This window comes from Triticum aestivum, chromosome 6A, assembly GCF_018294505.1.
Source record: "Triticum aestivum cultivar Chinese Spring chromosome 6A, IWGSC CS RefSeq v2.1, whole genome shotgun sequence".
Lineage (NCBI taxonomy): Eukaryota > Viridiplantae > Streptophyta > Magnoliopsida > Poales > Poaceae > Triticum > Triticum aestivum.
The window spans coordinates 576,120,334-576,138,917 of NC_057809.1; positions in this window are offsets into that span (position 1 = coordinate 576,120,334).

The following is an 18,584-nucleotide window of genomic DNA, read 5'->3' on the forward strand; positions in this document are numbered from 1 at the left end:
TTTTAGGTTCTGTAAAAATATATACTTTGCATCTAATTTGAACATTTCGATTTAGTCCACCGCCACAAAAGGTCTAGACCCCAATTAATTTGATTTGATATTTTATCAATCTATAAAGGCATTTAAATAACCAGTTTTGCTAATATTTAAATCATTTTAGTGCATTAAAACACATAATAAAAGTGTGGTTCCTTCACAAATATTTAGTAAGGATTATTTGCCACAAACCGAACATTTTGGTTTTAATGTTTCAAAAGTTTTGTTGTTTGCCTTTCTTTCAAATTTGAATTTGGATCGGTTCTGAACTAACGCGAGATTAACGACAGTAACTTTGATGGCTTGGCATCATTAACACGTGATTACTATAGCCTAATTATCCGGGCGTCACAATATAGACTGACCCCACAGATCAATACTAGTGTTTTCTCTGCATTTTGTCCTCACTCGTGCGCACCCGGGAGCAACTTCCCGGTCGGTCACCCATCCTAAAAATTACTCCAAGCTGAGCACGCTTAACTTTGGAGTTCTGTTCGAATGGCCTTCCGGAAAAGAAGGAATTCCTTATTAATATGAGTAGTCTATCATCCCTATTAAGCCATGCTATCACATCAATGAAGACCGCATCTCGAAATGCGAAGCGGGAGGCTAAAACGGTTCAAAATAAAAATTAGGCCAGAACACAACGCCTCGCTGAAAGAGCTGTCAGAAGACATGACCTATTTTTGTTGAAGTATTTTGCCCTTGTGGTTCAGGGTTGTGACTACTGCATAGAGCCGCATATAGTTCTTTTGATCAACTACTTTGAAGTGTTCGGAGGAGGAACCCGCCTTACAATGCCGAAGAAAATATGCGCGTCGGACACATCGTCATTGAAGCCTGGTTCAGGGGATACTGAGGGAGTCCTGGATTGGGGGGTCTCCGGGAGTCCGGGCTATGTGACATGAGCCGGACTAGTGGGCCGTGAAGATACAAGATAGAAGACTTCCCCCGTGTCCGGATAGGGCTCTCCTTTGCGTGGATGGCAAGCTTGGTGTTCAGATATGAAGATTCCTTTCTCTGTAAACCGACTCTGTACAACCCTAGGTCCCTCCGACGTCTATATAAACCGGGGGTTTAGTCCATAGAGGCAATCACAATCATACAGGCTAGACATTTAGGGTTTAGCCATTACGGTCTCGAGGTAGATCAACTCTTGTAACCCCTATACTCATCAAAGTCAATCAAGCAGGAAGTAGGGTATTACCTCCATCAAGAGGGCCCCAACCTGGGTAAACATTGTGTCCCCCGCCTCCTGTTACCTTTGATCCTCAAACGCACAGTTCGGGACCTCCTACCCGAGATCGGCCGGTTTTGACACCGACAACCGGTGACAAAGAAAGATGTGTGTGGTTGCCGTCCTGAACAGAACTACCTTGGTCGTTGTTCTGGTGCTTCTTATTTTGTCCTGATTTTGGGCAGAATGTATTATTAGTATGCGATTGGTGCGAACTTAAATATACTGATAGAAAATGCATGTAAATGGTAAAAATAAAATACCGATGTGTGTGCTAATCTATTGAAGGGATATTATAAGCATTAATAATATGGTGCATATTGCTTCAATGAGTGTGTGAGAACTAATTTATCAGGACGAGAAACAACATTCGTTGTCGGAAAGATCGTCCTGCAGCATACTTGCGCGTCTGTGCCGGTCATGGGCCACTATTTGGCCGGTAAAAATGCTTGTCGATGAAGAACTAAACAAAAAATATTAAATAAAAATGGGAGATAACAGTTAGACAAAACATGATTTGTGGGCAATACCTGCTGGGGTGTTGTCTATCAACCGGCATGTGGCGAGACCGGCAAGTTGGCAACATATGCAACGGCTGGACAAACAAGCCACTAACTCATCAAGAAATTTTAGCATGCCGATTTGAGTGGTATGCCGTATCTCAGTCATGTTTGACATCAGCCTCGTGTTGTGTTCTTTGAGTATGATTTCGATGAGGTCATTTGCCTGCATAACAACGACTCAACCCGGGACAGAACGAGATAAATTAACTACTGCCTATAGATAAGATATTAAGGTCTCAGTGTGATGTCATACCATGTTAGGGTACTTTTGGCGCATTATGTTGGTAAACTTGTGATAGCCTGGCTTATTAGGGATGATAGACTACTCATATCAATAAGGAATTCCTTCTTTTCCGAGAGCCCATTCGAACGGAACTCCAAAGTAAGCGTGCTCAGCTTGGAGTAGTGTCAGGATGGGTGACCGACCAGGAAGTTGCTCCCAAGTGCGCACGAGTGAGGACAAAGTGCGCAGAAAAGACTAGTATTGATCTGTGGGGCCAGTCTAGATCCCACCAGGAGTAATGACCACCGGCGGGTGTGTCCGGGGCGTTACAAGTTTGTATCAGAACCGACCCTCGCGGTTACACGAATGGTTGCGGACAGGTGCGCGGTCATGTTGTTCATGACGTTTGTGACCCGTCGTGGCACACGGCATGGCACATGTACCGGACTGGATGCACAGACGTTTGTGCCAAGAGGGAACGTTCCCGTGGCCCGACGAGGACGTCGGTTCCTCTGAGTGGGGGTTTATGTGATAGCCTGGCTTATTAGGGATGATAGACTACTCATATCAATAAGGAATTCCTTCTTTTCCGGGAGCCCATTCGAACAGAACTCCAAAGTTAAGCGTGCTCAGCTTGGAGTAGTGTCAGGATGGGTGACCGACTGGGAAGTTGCTCCCTGGTGCGCACGAGTGAGGACAAAGTGCGCAGAAAAGACTAGTATTGATCTGTGGGGCCAGTCTAGATCCCGCCAGGAGTAACGACCACCGGCGGGTGTGTCCGGGGCGTTACAACTCTACAGGTCCAATTGTGCTTCATGACTTAATCTTAGTCGTTGCACGACCAGGGCCCTTTGAAGAGGAAGGGTCAAACATCTTGTTGTTGGTATGGTTTGGTATGTTGTACTTTTGACTTGGGCACATTATGCCCTGGATGGACAATCTCCTTTAGAAGAAACTACAAACAAGAATGCAATAGCAGATGGAATTTATTAGTGAGTGTGGGTGCAAAAGTAAAAGGCATGGCCTTAAATAAAAATATGTTTTGATTACTTCTGTGCCTGCGAAAATAACTTCTTGACCTTGGTGGGATGTAATTGAATCAATTGCCTTCTTTATTGATTCGTGATCAAAAACTTTCACACGTGGGAGGATATTCTGTGAAATGTGCTTGCTTGATGCTTCAATATTGTTCAAAGCAAGTACCTGTGTGGAAGAGATGTAAGATCAACATGAATAAAACATGTGGTGTACATGAATGTTGAACCTAAAAACCTCGAGAAGAAGGTGACATCCAACTATGTGAATTGTGTTGTGCCCTTGGCGCTGTCGGACTTGATCTTTCTTATGTCTTTCGTCAAACTGTCTTTGACGAACCTACACGAATTGTATGAATTCATCTGTGACGGGACGACAAGTGCTGCCCAGTAATCAACACTAGTGTAGTCGTGCTTGGCGTAAGGATTTAGGACATGCTCGACTAAGAAAATTATAAATGCTATCTTGAAACATTCACAATCCACTTTGCTTGAATTCTCATCTAATGGCTTTGATAATATAAATTCAGCAGCCTTCAAACTATGAACACCTTTTGTATTAATGTGTCAAGCCAATCTGCTGAACTCTATGCAAACTTCAGAGACATCTGAATTCCCTGGAGGAATGATCCTACTTCCTTGTGGCAAACCGAATGCATCGTTTATGTCTTGGTTTGCGATTGGTTTTTTCTTTGATTGATCAAGTTCTAATACACATTCGTCTCGATCTACTCTAACCATCAATGATGAGCTGAATTTCAAATTCAGCTTGTGTGTTATTTTTAAATGCATCAGGCCTCCGAATCCAGTCTCCGTCATGAGACCGTGTTTGAAGTTACTAAATTGTGATACCACGCAACAAAACTTTTGGATAGATATGCGAGAGGTAAGAGTTGCATCGGCTTGCGTGTTCCTAGCAGGCTCTTCGACTCTATCAGTAAATGTGTTGTTTACATCTTGCGGGGGTGCCTATCCGCCGGAGTTGCTATGGCTAGCCATCGTGCTGCCACTGGACAATCTAGCGAAGCGAGACTAAATCTTAGTGAGCAGGGGAGGCAGAGAAAAAAACTAATAACTTGAAAAGGAAAAACATTCATTCAAAAAGATTGCAATGCTAGACGATCTAGGGTAAAATCATAGTGGGTTGTGCTTTTGATCTGTAGATTTTCCATACCTGAGAAGCGGGCAGGGGGTTGAAGCAGCTCTGCTTTTAGAGATGCTTTCAAGGATGGATTGCGTCTAGATGGTGGGTATGTGTCGTGAAACTTGGGGTGGGGGCGAATCCATGGATAGTTTGTTCTTCAGCACGGGCGTGAGCTTATTTTGGTAGGTGAGGGACGAGGAGGGGGAGAAGAACAGTAAATGAGCTGCACACTGTGGTGGTGCGATAAGCAGAATTGACTGGTCAAAACAAATGGTTACGTCGATGATGGAACTAGCTAATGATAGTGGAATTCACTTCAGCGCTGGGTAATAATGCAAACTAAAAAATTCCGCCTATGGAAGTGCAAGCTTTCCCTAATCCGGATTAGCACGTCATGCATGTACAGGAGGGTTCTTAAATCTGCACAGCGTCCACAGATTAGTTCGTGGGCGAGTACTGATTTTGTAATGACTAATTAAGATGTACTTCCTCCTTTTCGGTTTATAAGGCTCAATTCAAAAATCTCATCAATCAAGATAGATGGTAAGTGGTGGAATACTTTTTGTAGTTTGCAAAAGCACCCAATTAATGCTCTTGTTTTCCTGAAAAAATTATGTTACCAATGCATTAATTGCAATGCATACATGCATAAAATACATGCATTGGTCAATTTTCTCTTAATACTGGCACACAATGATTTAATGCATCTTGAAATCTAAACTTGTGATGGGAAACAACCAAATTGAGCCTTATAAAATGGAAAAACTAAAATTTTGAGATAAGCCCTGTAAACCGAAAAGGAGGGAGTACTAATTGAACGGCTTGAATGTGCCTGGAAATTATGTGCTCCGGATGAATTGTGTGGGGCCGAGCGTGTTGGCAGTTATTTTGTCGGCCCGTGACCTGTCCCATGAATTTGGTACATACTGCAACCAGCTCCAGTTTGCGTCATACTAAGGAGATGGCTCGGGGAACATTTGCTACGTCCAGTGAAGGAATCCAGGACCAAACTATATGCTTTACGCGTTGAGTACTCCATGCTGTAAAAGAGAACCTACCTTGTTATACATTGGTTCATAAATGCGTGATGACGATCCACATGCAGACGAGTGGTGCCGATGAGCATACCACTGAACGTCGTGCACCAAAGGAGCTTTTCGATCCTTATGTATGCTTTACTCATGTGGCCAACAGGAAGTTTGTTTCTCCTAGTTTTTCACTGCAACACCATTTTTTCCCTCATAATTTTCTTATAGAAGTTATCGAGACTTCATATTTTTCTGTCATTCAAACATTTTAAGTTTAATTTGAATACCAGAGGATTTGAAGTCACCATAAGAATAGTTTTCTTTATAAGGCAAAAGCCTTTTGTAGTAAGCTACCACGAATTTTCCGTAGAATTTAATAATTCTATCATAATTTTACGGCTTAGTTTACTGATATGGTACTGCACATATACACAATAAACTGATCTGTGAAGTAGGTTCAAATTACTAGTAGATTGTATGTACCTGTGTATGGAGAAAGTTAAGGCACGATCATCGTCAAAAAAGATACTCTGTGTACCATCGCCATGATGAAAATCAAAATCAACAATCATAACTTTTTTGCATGCTATAATAACAAAGCATAGGATTACATTCAATAGTGAAAACTAAATTGAAAGGGGAAAATGTTCACAAAGTAAAAAACAAAATATTACCTTCTCTTTTACAAATATATCTTACCCCCAAGGCAATATTGTTGATAAAGCAAAACCCAGACCCCTTTATTCCGCGATGCATGATGAGAGGGGCGAATTATAGCAAACACGTGCTTGCATTGTCCAGTCACAACCATATCACATCCCTGAAAGCATCTGAATAATTACAAAGTACTTTGACATCATTTTTATGACATCAATCGAACTTAATGTAACTTTGATGTTGACAACACATTGTTGAACATAAATATCATCGTAACACATTAAATTTGTTAGTTTTAATCATATTACAAGTAGTTATTGCCGAAGTCAATTTGCCTAGTCACGTGAAGTTATATTCAGAAAGTAATACTCTGCTGACAAGCCGACTCAAAGGAAATAAAGTCCAACTCTGAAATGGATTCTAATCTGAATTCCGCACCTAATACAAATCTGAACCTAATCAAATAGCTTGTGGCAGTAAAGGAATCCTTTGTACAACAAGCTTGTTGTAGTGCATGAGACAACTCGGCATAAGTCCACCTATGAACAACAAGCTTGTTGTACTTGTATAAGATACCTAAGTATAGCTTCTAGACCAGAAGATAAGTACATGTGTGTGTCAGATCCTTAAGGGATTCCGAGCTAGTAGCTAGCTCCAACAAACATAACGCTGAACATTAATAAGCTATAATATGGTCGCATTTTACTTGTATGATGGCTCACGCAGCTGCTAAAATCGCATTCTTTGAATCAGAGGAATATTCTGTTGGGGAACGTAGTAATTTCAAAAATTTCCTACGCACCCGCAAGATCATGGTAATGCATAGCAACGAGAGGGGAGAGTGTTGTCTATGTACCCTCGTAGACCGAAAGCGGAAGGGTTAGCACAACGCGGTTGATGTAGTCGTACGTTTTCACGATCCGACCGATCCAAGTACCGAACGCATGGCACCTCCGAGTTCAGCACACATTCAGCTCGATGACGTCTCGCGAACTCCGATCCAGCAGAGCTTCACGGGAGAGTTCCGTCAGCACGACGGCATGGTGATGGTGATGATGTTGCTACCGACGCAGGGCTTCGCCTAAGCACCGCTACGATATGACCGAGGTGGAATATGGTGGAGGAGGGCACCGCACACGACTGGGAGAGATCAACTGATCAACTTGTGTGGCTAGAGGTGCCTCCCTGCCCCTGTATATAAAGGAGCAAGGGGGGAGGTCGGCCGGCCCTCTATGGGCGCGCCAGGAGGAGGAGTCCTCCTCCTAGTAGGAGTAGGAATCCCCTTTCCTACTCCTACTAGGAGGAGGAAAGGAAGGAGGAGAAGGAGAAGGAAGGAGTAGGAGGAAAAAGGAGGAAAGGGGGCCCAGCCCCCTAGTCCAATTCGGTTTGGGCTAGGGGAGCCGCGCGCCCTGCCTCCTCTCTTCCACCACTTGGCCCATGAGGCCCATTACTTCTTCCTCGTATTTCTGTAACTCCCCGGTACCCCCGAAAATACCCGAATCACTCGGAACCTTTCCGATGTCTGAATATAGTCGTCCAATATATCGATCTTTATGTCTCGACCATTTCGAGACTCCTCGTCATGTCCCCGGTCTCATCCGGGACTCCGAACTACCTTCAGCACATCAAATCATATAAACTCATAATACAATCGTCACCGAAACTTTAAGCGTGCGGACCCTACGGGTTCGAGAACTATGTAGACATGACCGAGACATGTCTCTGGTCAATAACCAATAGCGGAACCTGGATGCTCATATTGGCTCCCACATATTCTACGAAGATCTTTATCGGTCAGACCGCATAACAACATACGTTGTTCCCTTTGTCATCGGTATGTTACTTGCCCGAGATTCGATCGTTGGTATCTCAATACCTAGTTCAATCTCGTTACCGGCAAGTCTCTTTACTCGTTCCGTAACACATCATCCCGCAACTAACTCATTATTTGCAATGCTTGCAAGGCTTATAGTGATGTGCATTATCGAGTGGGCCCAGAGATACCTCTCCGACAATCGGAGTGACAAATCCTAATCTCGAAATACGCCAACCCAACAAGTACCTTCGGAGACACCTGTAGAGCACCTTTATAATCACCCAGTTACGTTGTGACATTTGGTGGCACACAAAGTGTTCTTCCGGTAAACAGGAGTTGCATAATCCCATAGTCATAGGAACATGTATAAGTCATGAAGAAAGCAATAGCAACAAACTAAACGATCAAGTGCTAAGCTAACGAAATGGGTCAAGTCAATCACATCATTCTCCTAATGATGTGATCCCGTTAATCAAATGACAACGCATGTCTATGGTTAGGAAACATAATCATCTTTGATTAACGAGCTAGTAAAGTATAGGCATACTAGTGACATTCTGTTTGTCTATGTATTCACACATGTATTATGTTTCCAGTTAATACAATTCTAGCATGAATAATAAACATTTATCATGATATAAGGAAATAAATAATAACTTTATTATTGCCTCTAGGGCATATTTCCTTCAGTCTCCCACTTGCACTAGAGTCAATAATCTAGTTCACATCGACATGTGATTTAACACCAATAGTTCACATCACCATGTGATTAACACCCATAGTTCACATCGTCATGTGACCAACACCCAAAGGGTTTAATAGAGTCAATAATCTAGTTCGCATCGTTATGTGATTAATACCCAAAGAGTACTAAGGTGTGATCATGTTTTGCTTATGAGGGAAGTTTAGTCAACTGGTCTGCCATATTCAGATCCGTATGTATTTTGCAAATTTCTATGTTAACAATGCTCTGCATGGAGCTACTCTAGCTAATTGCCCCCACTTTGAATATGTATCCAGATTGAGACTTTGAGTCATCTGGATCAGTGTCGAAACTTGCATCGATGTAACCCTTTACGACGAACCTTTTGTCACCTCCATAATCGAGAAACATATCCTTATTCCACTAAGGATAATTTTGACCAATGTCCAGTTATCTACTCCTAGATCACTATTGTACTCCTTTGCCAAACTCAGGGCAGGGTATAGAATAGGTCTGGTACACAGCATGGCATACTTTATAGAACCTATGGCTGAGGCATAGGGAATGACTTTCATTCTCTCTCTATCTTCTGTCGTGGTCGGGTTTTGACTCTTACTCAACTTCACACCTTGTAACACAGGCAAGAACTCCTTCTTTGACTGTTCCATTTTGAACTACTTCAAAATCTTGTCAAGGTATGTACTCATTGGAAAAAAACTTATCAAGCGTCTTGATCTATCTCTATAGATCTTGATGCTCAATATGTAAGCAGCTTCACCGAGGTATTTCTTTGAAAAACTCCTTTCAAACACTCCTTTATGCTTTGCAGAATAATTCTACATTATCTACGATCAACAATATGTCATTCACATATACTTATCAGAAATGCTGTAGTGCTCCCACTCACTTTCTTGTAAATACAGGATTCACCGCAAGTCTGTATAAAACTATATGCGTTGATCAACTTATCAAAGTGTATATTCCAACTCCGAGATGCTTCGACCAGTCCATAGATGAATCGCTGGAGCTTGCATATTTTGTTAGTACCTTTAGGATTGACAAAACCTTCTGGTTGCATCATATACAACTCTTCTTTAATAAATCCATTAAGGAATGCAGTTTTGTTTATCCATTTGCCAGATTTCATAAAATGTGGCAATTGCTAACATGATTCAGACAGACTTAAGCATAGATACGAGTGAGAAACTCTCATCGTAGTCAACACCTTGAACTTGTCAAAAACCTTTTGCGACAATTCTGGCTTTGTAGATAGTACCACTACTATCAGCGTCCGTCTTCCTCTTGAAAATCCATTTAATCTTAATGGCTCGCCGATCTTTTGGGAAAGTCAATCAAAGTCCATACTTTGTTCTTATACATGGATCCCATCTCACATTTCATGGCCTTAAGCCATTTCGCGGAATCTGGGCTCATCATCGCTTCCTCATAGTTCGTAGGTTCGTCATGGTCAAGTAACATGACCTCCAGAACTGGATTACCGTACCACTTTGGCGCGGATCTCACTCTGGTTTACCTACGAGGTTCGGTAGTAACTTGATCTGAAGTTACATGATCATTATTAGCTTCCTCACTAATTGGTGTAGTAGTCACAGGAACAGATTTCTGTGATGAACTACTTTCCAATAAGGGAGCAGGTACAGTTACCTCATCAAGTTCTACTTTCCTCCGATTCACTTCTTTCGAGAGAAACTCCTTCTCTAGAAAGGATCCATTCTCAGCAATGAATATCTTGCCTTCGGATCTGTGATAGAAGGTGTACCCAACATTTTCTTTTGGGTATCCTATGAAGATGCACTTCTCCAATTTGGGTTTGAGCTTATCATGTTGAAACTTTTTCACATAAGCATTGCAACCTCAAACTTTAAGAAACGACAGCTTAGGTTTCTTGCCAAACCATAGTTCATACGGTGTCATCTCAATGGATTTAGATGGTGCCCTATTTAACGTGAATGTAGCTGTCTCTAATGCATAACCCCAAAACGATAGTGGTAAGTCGGTAAGAGACATCATAGATCGCACCATATCTAATAAAGTACGGTTACGACGTTCGGACACACCATTACACTGTGGTGTTCCAGGTGGCGTGAGTAGTGAAACTATTTCACATTGTTTTAACTGAAGTCCAAACTCTTAACTCAAATATTTTACTTCTGTGATCATATCGTAGAAACTTTTATTTTTGTTACGATGATTCTCCACTTCACTCTGAAATTCTTTGACCTTTTCAAATGTTTCAGACTTGTGTTTCATCAAGTAGATATACTCACATCTGTTGAAATCATCTGTGAAGATCAGAAAATAATGATACCTGTCGCGAGCCTCAATATTCATCGGACCACATACATCAGTATGTATGATTTCCAACAAATCTGTTGCTCGCTCCATTGTTCCAGAGAACGGAGTCTTAGTCATCTTTGCCCATGAAGCATTGTTCGCAAGCATCAACTGATTCATAATCAATTGATTCCAAAAGCCCATCAGCATGGATTTTCTTCATGCGCTTTACACCAATATGACCTAAACGGCAGTGCCGCAAATAAGTTGCACTATCATTATTAACTTTGCATCTTTTGGCTACAATATTATGAAAATGTGTATCACCACGATCGAGATCCAACAAACCATTTTCATTGGGTGTATGACCATAGAAGGTTTTATTCATGTAAATAGAACAACAATTATTCTCTAACTTACATGAATAACCGTATTGCAATAAACATGATCCAGTCATATTTATGCTCAACGCAAACACTAAATAACATTTATTTTAGGTTTAACACTAATCCCGAAAATATAGGGGGTGTGCGATAATGATCATATCAATCTTGGAACCATTTCTAATACACATCGTCACTTCACCCTTAACTAGTCTCTGTTTATTCTGCAACTCCCGTTTCAAGTTACTATTCTTAGCAACTGAACTAGTATCAAATACTGAGGGGTTGCTATAAACATTAGTAAAATACACATCAATAACATGTATATCAAATATACCTATATTCACTTTGCCATCCTTCTTATCCGCCAATTACTTGGGGTAGTTCTGCTTCCAGTGACCAGTCCCTTTGCAGTAGAAGCACTCAGTCTTGGGCTTAGGTCCAGACTTGGGCTTCTTCACTTGAGCAGCAACTTGCTTGCTGTTCTTCTTGAAGTTCCCTTTCTTCCCTTTGCCCTTTTTGAAACTAGTGGTCTTTGTCAACCATTAACACTTGATGCTTTTCTTGATTTCTACCTTCGTCGATTTCAGCATCACGAACAGCTTGGGAATCATTTCCGTTATCCCTTGCATATTATAGTTCATCACAAAGTTCTACTAACTTGGTGATGGTGACTAGAGAATTCTGTCAATCACTATTTTATCTGGAAGATTAACTCCCACTTGATTCAAGCGATTGTAGTATCCAGACAATCTGAGCACATGCCCACTGGTTGAGCTATTCTCCTCCATCTTGTAGGCAAAGTACTGCCAGAGGTCTCATACCTCTCGACACGGGCATGAGTATGAAATACCAATTTCAACTCTTGGAACATATTATATGCTCCATGGCGTTCAAAATGTCTTTGAAGCCCTGATTCTAAGCCGTTAAGCATGGTGCACTAAACTATCAAGTAGTCATCATATTGAGCTAGCCAAACGTTCAGAACATCTGCATCTGCTCCTGCAATAGGTCTGTCACCTAGCAGTGCATCAAGGACATAATCCTTCTGTGCAGCAATGAGGATAATCCTCAGATCACGGATCCAATCCGCATCATTGCTACTAACATTTTTCAACTTAGTTTTCTCTAGGAACATATAAAAATTAAACGGGGAGCAACATCGCGAGCTATTGATCTACAACATAGATATGCTAATACAACCAGGACTAAGTTCATGATAAATTAAAGTTCAATTAATCATATTACTTAAGAACTCCCACTTAGATAGACATCCCTCTAATCATCTAAGTGATCACGTGATTCAAATCAACTAAACCATAACCGATCATCACGTGAAATGGAGTAGCTTTCAATGGTGAACATCATTATGTTGATCATATCTACTATATGATTCACGCTCGACCTTTCGGTCTCAGTGTTCCGAGGCCATATCTGCATATGCCAGGCTCGTCAAGTTTAACCTGAGTATTCTGCGTGTGCAAAAACTGGCTTGCATCCGTTGTAGATGGACGTAGAGCTTATCACACCCGATCATCACGTGGTGTCTGGGCACGACGAACTTTGGCAACGATGCATACTCAGGGAGAACACTTTTATCTTGAAATTTAGTGAGAGATCATCTTATAATGCTACCGTCAATCAAAGCAAGATAAGATGCATAAAAGATAAACATCACATGCAATCAATATAAGTGATATGATATGGCCATCATCATCTTGTGCTTGTGATCTCCATCTCCGAAGCACCGTCATGATCACCATCGTCACCGGCGTGACACCTTGATCACCATCGTAGCATCGTTGTCGTCTCGCCAATCTTATGCTTCCACGACTATCGCTACCGCTTAGTGATAAAGTAAAGCATTACAACGCAATTGCATTGCATACAATAAAGCGACAACCATATGGCTCCTGCCAGTTGCCGATAACTCGGTTACAAAACATGATCATCTTATACAATAAAATTTAGCACCATGTCTTGACCATATCACATCATAGCATGCCCTGCAAAAACAAGTTAGACGTCCTCTACTTTGTTGTTGCAAGTTTTACGTGGCTGCTATGGGCTTAGCAAGAACCGTTCTTACCTACGCATCGAAAACCACAACGATATTTGTCAAGTTAGTGTTGTTTTAACCTTCTCAAGGACCGGGCGTAGCCACACTCGGTTCAATTAAAGTTGGAGAAACTGACACCCGCTAGTCACCTGTGTGCATAGCACAGCGGTAAAACCAGTCTCGCATACACGTAATGTCGGTCCGGGCCGCTTCATCCAACTACCGCCGAACCAAAGTGTGACATGCTGGTAAGCAGTATGACTTATATCGCCCACAACTCACTTGTGTTCTACTCATGCATATTACATCAACGCATAAAACCTGGCTCGGATGCCACTGTCGGGGAACGTAGTAATTTCAAAAATTTCCTACGCACACGCAAGATCATGGTGATGCATAGCAACGAGAGGGGAGAGTGTTGTCTACGTACCCTCATAGACCGAAAGTGGAAGCGTTAGCACAACGCAGTTGATGTAGTCGTACGTCTTCACGGTCCGACCGATCCAAGTACCGAACGCACGGCACCTCCGAGTTCAGCACACGTTCAGCTCGATGACGTCCCGCGAACTCCGATCCAGCAAAGCTTCAGAGGAGAGTTCCGTCGGCACGACGGCGTGGTGACGGTGATGATGTTGCTACCGACGCAGGGCTTCGCCTAAGCGCACCGCTACGATATGACCAAGGTGGAATATGGTGGAGGAGGGCACCGCACACGATTGGGAGAGATCAACTGATCAACTTGTGTGTCTAGAGGTGCCCCCTGCCCCTGTATATAAAGAAGCAAGGGAGGAGGCCGGCCGGCCCTCTATGGGCGCGCCAGGAGGAGGAGTCCTCCTCCTAGTAGGAGTAGTCCTCCTCCTAGTAGGAGTAGGACTCCCCTTTCCTACTCCTACTAGGAGGAGGAAAGGAAGGAGGAGAAGGAGAAGGAAGGAGAAGGAGCAAAAAGGAGGAAAGGGGGGCCGGCCCCCTAGTCCAATTCGGTTTGGGCTAGGGGGGCGTGCGCCCTGCCTCCTCTCTTCCACCACTTGGCCCATGAGGCCCATTACTTCTTCCTCGTATTCCCGTAACTCCCCGGTACCCTCGAAAATACCCGAATCACTCGGGACCTTTCCGATGTTCGAATATAGTCGTCCAATATATCGATCTTTACGTCTCGACCATTTCGAGACTCCTCGCCATGTCCCCGATCTCATCCGGGACTCCGAACTACCTTCGGTACATCAAATCACATAAACTCATAATACAATCGTCACCGAAACTTTAAGCGTGCGGACCCTATGGGTTCGAGAACTATGTAGACATGACCGAGACATGTCTCCGGTCAATAACCAATAGCGGAACCTGGATGCTCATATTGGCTCCCACATATTCTACGAAGATCTTTATCGGTCAGACCGCATAACAACATGCGTTGTTCCCTTTGTCATCGGTATGTTACTTGCCCGAGATTCGATCGTTGGTATCTCAATACCTAGTTCAATATCGTTACCGGCAAGTCTCTTTACTCGTTCTGTAACACATCATCCCGCAACTAACTCATTAGTTGCAATGCTTGCAAGTCTTATAGTGATGTGCATTACCGAGTGGGCCCAGAGATACCTCTCCGACAATCGGAGTGACAAATCCTAATCTCGAAATACGCCAACCCAACAAGTACCTTCAGAGACACCTGTAGAGCATCTTTATAATCACCCAGTTACGTTATAACGTTTGGTGGCATACAAAGTGTTCTTCCGGTAAATGGGAGTTGCATAATCTCATAGTCATAGGAACATGTATAAGTCATGAAGAAAGCAATAGCAACAAACTAAACGATCAAGTGCTAAGCTAACGAAATGGGTCAAGTCAATCACATCATTCTCCTAATGATGTGATCCTGTTAATCAAATGACAACTCATGTCTATGGTTAGGAAACATAACCATCTTTGATTAACGAGCTAGTCAAGTAGAGGCATACTAGTGACACTCTGTTTGTCTATGTATTCACACATGTATTATGTTTCCGGTTAATACAATTCTAGCATGAATAATAAACATTTATCATGATAAAAGGAAATAAATAATAACTTTATTATTGCCTCTAGGGCATATTTCCTTCATATTCTATATCAGTTCCAAAGAAATCCTTATATGCATCATCTTTCTCTTTTCCTCTAGAGGCAGATCTAGAATAACTTTGAAATACTCCTTTGTGTGAACAACCACAACATGCTTAAAATCAACAACATGTGCATCAAATGTATCACACCTATGAGGAAAATAAACAAATTAGTTAAACTATATTCAACACATATTGAAATACACTAGTATGACATAAAGAATGAGAGAAAGATTTTTTTTACTTCTTTAACAGGCCATCTTTTTTGAGCTTCTTCATTATCGCATCAATCCTTGCACGCACGTCATTAGTGCTTACCCCCGATGCTTTAGCATACATGCATTATATACAATGGACACTTTTTTTTCAGATGTGACTGACTTCATAGATCTTGTCATAATAGAAGAGACAGTTCTAGGCTTTGCTATGGCTGCAGTTTTAATTGAGCTCGTCCTGATAGTAGGGGTTCTGGGTTTTCAAGTACCATAGGAATAGCAGCTTGAATAGTCAAAGAAGCAGCAACCTTATTGGAGCAACGATTTGCTGCCTCATCAATTGCTTGACAATCTGTAGCACTTTGAATAGTTTCTGTACAAACATTAAAATTCAACATCTAAACAAAAAAATGAATAAGATCACTTTTTCAAAGTAAAAGGGAAGGGCAGCTCTGCCAAAATTCTTATTATCTACACATGCACAAGACAAGGCGACAACGGTTATCCTAGGACAAAGTAGTTAACCATCTCAGCAATAAGATACTCAACAGAAGTAATGCCAACAATTTAAGATCAATCGATTTACGATCAAGATGGTGCCCAGAGCCAATCCAAATCAGTTTTTGGCCCGGGGCGATCAAAAAGAATTATTTTTTGTACCAAACATTTATACTTATTTTAAACTAACTGTATAATATAAGAATTTTAATTAATATATTTTTATTACTTAGCCACATAACAATATTTTTCAAATAATAGTTATACTACTTGTTGTTATACAGTTATAATGTACATCATTGAGAATTTTGATTCTACAAAATTTGTATTCCAAATATTATTTTCTTATTAAAAATCATTCGAATCAATTTTCTAATATTGCATAAATTGTATAGTATATATGCATATTTTTGCATATCTATGCATGTGTCCATATATCTTTTAATATTATTGAATGTCATGGTAGAGAATTTTAAATCATAAATATTTAAATAGTGATTTCTAGTGTATATTAGGGAACCATATCCCTAGAAACCTCTAGAGCATATCAAATGTGATGTGCAAGTTGGGCTCAGTAATAAAATCATCGAAGAACCAAATATGTTCTTGATTGTACTTTTGCGTATGATTCGAGTATCTGACATACTCATTTTGATTCACTTAGTTTGATTTCATGCAAATGAGATCTCCTACCTATTTCTCAAGTGAAAAATCATGGATTGGTTTAAACATTGAAATCTAATTATCATAAATTTCATTATGATACTAATACATCCATCATAAAGAGAGTCATGCATGTAAACTCAACTTCGCCAGTCAAGTTATTGTGCATCTGCGTGGTATAAACTATTTGCATGTGGTGCGAACTTGTGCTCCTGCAAATTAAGACTCTATTTTATGCATGTAATAATACTTCAACATAATTTATAATTGTATGATGTTTACTAGTACAATTTGTAGTTGGGGCCCTCCCCTCTTAGGGTCCAAGGCCCCTTTTTCCCAACCTATGTGCTAGCTCTGGCGGTACCGGCATCAAGATATGGCGGCGTAATGAGGACCGGCCTCTGGGCGCTCTTGATGCATGCCATACCGCCAATCGAAGCAAACGTGGGGGTTCGCCGCCACACACTCTCGCCATAGGAGGGGATAGTGCGTGAAATGGTTTCACGGCCTTGGGGTTTGGGCCGAGACCAACGAGAGGAGAGGGGTTTGTAAGGCGGCCGCAGATTTTTGGGTATTTGGAGCTTGCAAGGCAGAAACCGGGGACGTTTGGTCACTACCTTTTTTTGAGAAACATGTTTGGTCACTACCTGAGAAGAAATTTGCCTGGCCACAAGTCAGGATCAGTATGGGCTGAGTCGAAACCCAACGAGTAATTGGCCCGACCCACAAAAGCGAGCCCAATGGGTAGGCTGGGTCAGATCTAATTGGGGGCGTTTTCTATTTGACGCTTCAGGCGTGCACACCCTCTCCTTTGCGTTGGCTTGACCCATCTTCCTTTTTCCTATTTTAAAAAACAGAAAAAATGCGCGCCCACCGGTTTTCGAACTGGCGATCTCATCGTGCTACGTATGCCACGCTAACCAACCTCACCCGATGTGTTCAGCTGCATCTTTTTCCTTCTTTTCTTCTTTATTCGTTTGCTTTATTTTTTTGTTCTTTTTTTGTTATGTTGTTCTTTTTTTGTTTTCTTTACAACAAATTTGTTCATTTTCTTTTTTCTACGGTTTGATTTTTTCATTTTCTAAATTGAATGAACTTTTTTAGAAATTGAATGAACTATGTTTAAGAATTGATGAATTTTTTTCAAAAACAAATGATTTTTTTCAAAATCAATGAACTTTTTTCAAAACCGATGAACTTTTTCTTCAATATCGATGAACCCTTTTTTCAAAATCGGTGAACCTTTGTTTTAAAGTCGGTGAGTTTTTCCAAAACCAATGATTTCTTTTTGAATTTGATGAACTTTTATGAATTCATGAACTTTTTTTGCATTGGCCAACTTTTTTATGCATGTTCGTGAAATTTTAAAATGTGTTCACGTTTTTTTCTCCAAAAAATAGGTTTTTAATAATGTACTCAAATAACTCAAAAATGTAAGTGAGATACTATACAATAAATAGCGTGGCTACATTGGTTCTTAAATTATTCATGCTAGGATGAGTCACTAGCATGTGGTAGCTCTAGTGGTTAGCCAAACTCGAACATTTGTGTAAGGGCCCAAGTTCAATTCGTGAGGAGTGCCACTACTTTGGTGGTTTTTCGTGTTATAATACAGTTCTCTGTGTGCTCCCACTTTATCCTACGGTTGTCTTTTTTTTCTAATCTAATCATCTCCCGCTCCCTCCCCCTTTGATCTTAAGAGGATGGGCTCAAGCCTTATTTTGTTTCAATCAAATCAAGCCACATACGCGGGAACACGGATGAGTACACGCACGGGAAGTAGGCAAGTCTTGTCCCCTTCTACGACGCTGAAGGTGCGGAATAGGTGCTCCCCTAATTGGTTCAGATGAGCCAGTACATGTTGACCCGATGGGTATGCTGGTTGTGCCCAACGCAAAGAATGCATGCCAGCGAGGACACACGAGGTGGTG